Below are 6000 nucleotides of genomic sequence, written 5' to 3' on the forward strand. Positions count from 1 at the left end.
ATTTCATGAATTAAAGTTGTTTAAATGTGTCATGACCCTTTCATTTTGAGCAAGCATTTAAGAAGTGGTAGAAATGTCAGGTCTCGTCATCATGTCTGCTTACATAAAGGTTGTTAACGACTACTGATGATGTATTGGAACTTCAAGGATCGTCTCAGTTCATAGGGTAAGCGTTCACTACCAGCCCTTCTAACTCTTTTCCAGTGGTTCAGTGGGCACTCAGAATCAAGGGACTGGGGATGCTGGTTTTGTTCAGCTGGTAGAGCTGATGCCTGTTTAAAGATGCTACAGTCCTCCACATTCTGGTCCTGGGGCTGATTCCCGGCGCTATTTGGTGCACATCTTCCCCCTGCTCTCTCCTCCCCAGATTTCAGTCTCTCTTCAGCGGTCCTATCAAATGAAGGCAAAAGGCCCCCCCAAATAATCTGTCTTTTTTTTTTTTTTTAAATCAAGGGGTATGGGTGAAAGTTAGAGATATGACTGAGGCGCTGTGTCCCTATTTGATGACTTACATTGCATTACGGCTCTGCAGAAGCACAAGAGAGCACAGCACAACAGGAGCTCCACATAAACACAGTTAGACATGCACACAAACACAGCACTGCACCCCCACTGCTGGCTCCTGTTTTCAACTCTGTGACCCCTCTGTTACAGCCTACTTTTACCATATTGTTCTGCCTTTGCACCGGGCATTGAAACAGCAGAGTGAAGGATAAAGGATAAGATACCTAGCTATGTTAGCTTTAACCAAAGCTAACATAGCTACCGCAGCTATGTAAGCCCTAGCTTTAGCTAAAGCTAACATAGCTGCAGTAGTTATGTTGGCTTTAGTTAAGGCTAACAGCTAAGGCAGCTATGGTAGGTTTAGCTAAAGCTAACACAATTACGAGGGTGAACTGAATAGATTTTGGAGGTCAAGGGTCACTGCATTTTATTTTTAGCTTCTTTAGAGCTTTACCTTCTGGATCTGCCTTTAAAATTTTACTGTCTGTCAACGGTAGATGCACGAACGTATAAACCCAAGGCATTAGTTCCAGTTTTTTCATTATTTGGTCAGAGGTCGTGTTTTACCTTTATCTGAAATCATTTCAGTGGTTGATGAAGACTTGTGCAAATACAGGACCCTGCAAGCCCCTTATCTGATTACAAAATATAAACAGAATTTAGATGTTCACAAATCGATTCACATTATTAGGAAAAATTAATGACTATGCATTATTTGTTCAGAGATCTCTTTTTTTAAAGGCTTTTAAAGAAACGTGTTAGTTCAGGTAAGTTAAAAACCCTGAAAGTGCTCCTGCTTTATCAGAATTTAGACTGAGCTTCCTGTCACACTGTTTATCTTGAGGTGTCATGGGGAAATCCTGACAGCCTAAACAAATAAAGCAGCATCATTAAGTCAATCGCTTTTATGGGGATTTTTATGATACACCGGTGACTTGAGTGCATGATGACTCCATCAGTTACATGGTTATATAACACAGCCCACAGCCGCAGAATGTATTTCACTCTTGATTAAAAATGTTCCAGCGATTATGAAATTCACTGTTTTTCCACATAAATGAGAGGCTTAGTATGAGGAAAATACAGTCTTAAACAAGAGGAAATCACCTATTTAATGAGTTTACATGGACGTTTCCTATGTCTTTTGTGGCATGGATGCTTGTTAGGAGGATTCTCCTATCCTGGTTTTACTTTGAACATCTGGAATATTATCAGTATTTAAAGGTTAATGATGAAACTGCAGGCTCATCAACTCAAGCCCCTAGTTATATTTATGAAACACATGACAAGTCAAGTATCAGCCCTCACCTGAGGCGTAGAAGTCAAACATGATTATTCAAAGGTCGGTAGTATTGATGGCGCTCAAGTTACTTCAGATTTCTATTCAAGGGCTTCCCCGTCAGTTTATTTCAACCTGACCTTTAGAAAGCCATGTTGGGTGTAAAAAAAGGTGCTTTAAAGTCAATCAATCTAGACGAAAACAAATATATTTCCCTTTGATTTGTTTTCATTTTTTGCCATCACTTTGTAGAAACCATTGCCCATTGGTTTCATAGAAAACTACCAGTAATCTTCTAGTTTGTTTCAGGGCTAACTACTGGTTAGTTGTATGTGTGTTTCCTGGTTAACAAGCAATAAAGTACTCCTTGGTCTTTGCTTAGTTTTTTGCTGGTTAACTACTCTTTTTTTTTGGCATTTGTACCCTGGTTTACTAGCAAGAAGTTTTCTGGTTAACTAGCAATTTATTGCCTGTTTGTTTTGTTGTTATTACCGACTTGTTACTCATTTGTTCCCAGATGAACTGCTGGTGGTTAACAGGCAATAACCATTTAGTTTTGTGATCAACTGGCAGTTAGTTCCATGTTTGTTACCAGTTATTTGATAAAGTGTCTGCTGTTAATCACTGATTTGTTTCCTGATTAGCTAGTTAATGGGTCCATTGTTCCCTGGTTTGGAAGCAGTAAGTTGCATTTGCATTCTCTGGTTAACTAGCTCAGTTGTTGAGTAGTTAACTAGCAGTTAATCTCTGATTTGTTTTTTTTTTTATTAGCTAGTTAATCGTCCCATTGTTCCCTGTTTTAGCAGCAGTAAGCTGCTTATACATTCTCTAGTTAACTAGCAACATGATACTCAGCTGTGAACTAGTTAACTTGCAGTTAATCATTCATGTGACAACCAGTAACTAGCAAGCAGTTGCTTATTCCATCTCTGGGTAAAAGTGATTACTTGCATATATGGCATATATGGTAAGTTGTGGATCTAGTCTCTAGTTTTTACTAGGAATTAGTTGCTCTTTTGTTTCGTGGTTTACTAATGATTAGTTTCTCAATTATGCCCTGGTTAACCAGCAGTTAATTAGAGTTAATAATCAGAATGATGTAGGTTTAGTTTATCCAGCAGTTCATTACAGCTTTGTTAGAAACTATGCTGATTAACTGCAGGTTAGTTACCAGGCCAGTCTTCTGAATGCACCCCAACATAATCGGTGACTTCTTTTATCATCATTATCTGAATGCACTGTGCAGCAGCTGCAGAGACTCTGTGATTCCATGGCTGAAAATAGGTCACCCTCACACAGAGCACTTGGAGGCATCATGAGGGAACGGTCAGGGCGTCTATTTAAAGACTTCTGAGTGTTTCCTGCGGCTTGTTGACTCTCAGTCAGCTTTCTTTTGTTATTCCAGAGAAGCTCGCTTCATTTCTGACTCTGTTTAGTTCCAGTAGAGGAGATTTTCCTGCTTCATCACCCAGTTAAACATGAGTCACACTTTCCACTCGTGCACAGCTGAGCTGGAGATTAATCAAAGTGATGCAATGAATGGAAAATACTAATAAACTATTTATAGTCTTTATCTTTGAGACGTTTTAAACATCTGATTTTTAACCTACAGGCTTCTATTTGTAGGTTGAGATGGGTTTTACATGCTTAACTAGTATTTCCAGTCAGAATTACCCGAGATTATTTAGGCATCATCCTTCTGTATGTCAAAGTAAATCCCAATGTGAAGACTGATTTCAATGGCCTGCTATGAGTCAGTCCTCTGGTACTTGAAAATAGTGTTCCTGTCATGTAAAGGTACAATACATAGAGTTTTCACACTGAAATGTCTAAATTAAACAACCCTTAAGTGCTATATTGCCTGCATTGGTACCATCCAAACTGATCTAAACCCCATTAAGTGATAATATGTAAATTGCCTCCAGAAATGACATCCCTCTACTCTGAATGTACGTAGAAGCACTCCCAAATTCATCAGAATCAAAACAACCATCATATTGTTGAGTTACACAGAAATAAGATTAGATAACCCTGATAATTACATCAGAGCAATCAAAAATTATGCTGGGACGTCTCCAGAAACCACAACAGGCTATGTTTACTCGACTACCGAGCGATTAAACCGGCTCATCCACCCCAACCAGTAAACATCTACACACCTCTCAGTTCCTGTAAATAGCCTCCACTGGAATTCCCTGACATGATTTAAAACTTTTGCAAATTTTGACCTGAAAGCGACAAAAAGCTAGTTTGAAACTCTATGAGGTCTTTTTATGATTGTATGTTGTATTTCTTTGGAATTCATGAAACATTAAATATTTTCTGCATCAAACAGTTTGAAGCCAAACTCTATGATTTTAACTTTTAATTTGTTTTATTTTACAGGGACAGAGTAAATTAATGTTTCAGTGTCATGAAGAAGACTTTAGCAATGGTTCATTTCCAACTCAAAGTGCCTCAATGGGACTATGGTATTAAAGGTATAAAATATTCAACCCTCAGTAACATCAGTGACAATATGTATGTTTTTATTTGAGCCACAATTAGACTGTGAATTTCTGTTGCTAATTACAAAAACTCCTTTTGTTGTCACATTTGAAATTTTGTATCTCATTGCAGGACGGAAAATTCACACTAAAACTTTTGAAATAAACTTTTCAAAATAAACTTCTGGATAGAGTTAGGGTAAGAGTTAGAAATGCTCCAATACCATTTTTTCCTTCTCGATACTGATGCCAAGGTGTTGGGAATCTGCCGATACAGGTGTGACCTTCCGGACTGACTGTGCAGACCAGTGAATTATTTTAGACCTACATTTGACTCAGAACATGGTTCAACAAATAGAATCATAATGTCCAGCATCTCTGTGAGCCTAAAGTTGTTTTTCTAATGATTATTGTGTTTTACTGCTAAATATTAAAATAACAATAATACAGGTAAATAATATAATGGTTAGCATTCAAGCTAGTGGCAATAAATGATCATAATTGGATTAAAACTGACAAAGATGTTCAGTATCAGGTTTACAGGTGAGGATTTAATCAGTAAAGTCCTAAAAAGTCACACGAGTTCCAGGCCTTGTCCACATTGAGATGAATTCTGGAGTATACGCAACATTTTTTTGTCGTACCAGCATTACATCCACACGGAAATGACATTTTGAGAGGGTCCCAGAGTGAAAAAATCTGTTAACGCTTACTGTTTTGTCTCCATGTGGACAGTCAACCATATCTTTCTTGAAATGTTTATGTCATACATAGCATAGCCCTCTAAAGCCGCATGCACTGTCGAACCAAAACAAACGATGGCGGATACGGGAGTGTTCGTGCTGCAGAAGCTGCTGAGCTTATTTTGGCTTTTACAGCAAAATCTGATGCTCCTTCACCGAGAACAGCAGACACCAGATGTTCTTAAATCCACCATGGAGAACAACCAGACCAAAAAACCAGGAGAAAGTTTGTGGCAGTTTTCTGTAATCCTCTCTCTTTTTGTGCATCTCCGTGGAAGTGTTACAGCGCCACTTACAGGCGTGGCATATACACTACAGCGTTTTCAGTGGTTCAGTGCTTATGCATACATTTCCTGAAACAATCCCGTATTTACAGAAGACTTTTTCAATACGAAATGGAAATATATCGTTTTCATCTCCGTGTGGACAAGGCCTCAGGCTCACTGAAAATGCTGCCGCACGGGATTCAAAGGCATCAGCAGCGTCAATGGGAAGGCACAACGGCTAGCTTAAAGAGGAAAAACAAGTAAGAGGCGACGATTTGTGGTTCAAAAGTTATTGAACTTTTGATAAACTGTGTCATCTCTCGTTGTGTACAACAGCACCGGTCTGGACAGCATTTTAACGATCACAATCAGAGAAAAACTGTCACGCAGCCACCATTCCTTGCTGCTGCCGTGGATCCTTCTTCGCTGCTCGTGCATGCTGTGTTTTCCAGAAGCGAAGAAGAATTGATCCAGTTTATAGTGCTAACATTTAGCAGGGCTAAACGAAGCATAATATAAAGCCAAACCAAACAGTATCAAATCGGTGCCTAAACTTGTGTACTCGTCCATACCAATACCTGCATTTTAAGCAGTATTGGTCATATTTCTGATACTTGAATCAGAATTGGAACAACTTTAAAAAGAGTTAAGGTAGGGGTACTAAAAGTTAAAAGTCAAAAGTCTGACCAGCAAAACTTGATCAAAAAATATTCAATAAAACT

The sequence above is a fragment of the Cheilinus undulatus genome, linkage group 4 (genome assembly GCF_018320785.1).
Source record: "Cheilinus undulatus linkage group 4, ASM1832078v1, whole genome shotgun sequence".
Taxonomy (NCBI): Eukaryota; Metazoa; Chordata; class Actinopteri; order Labriformes; family Labridae; genus Cheilinus; species Cheilinus undulatus.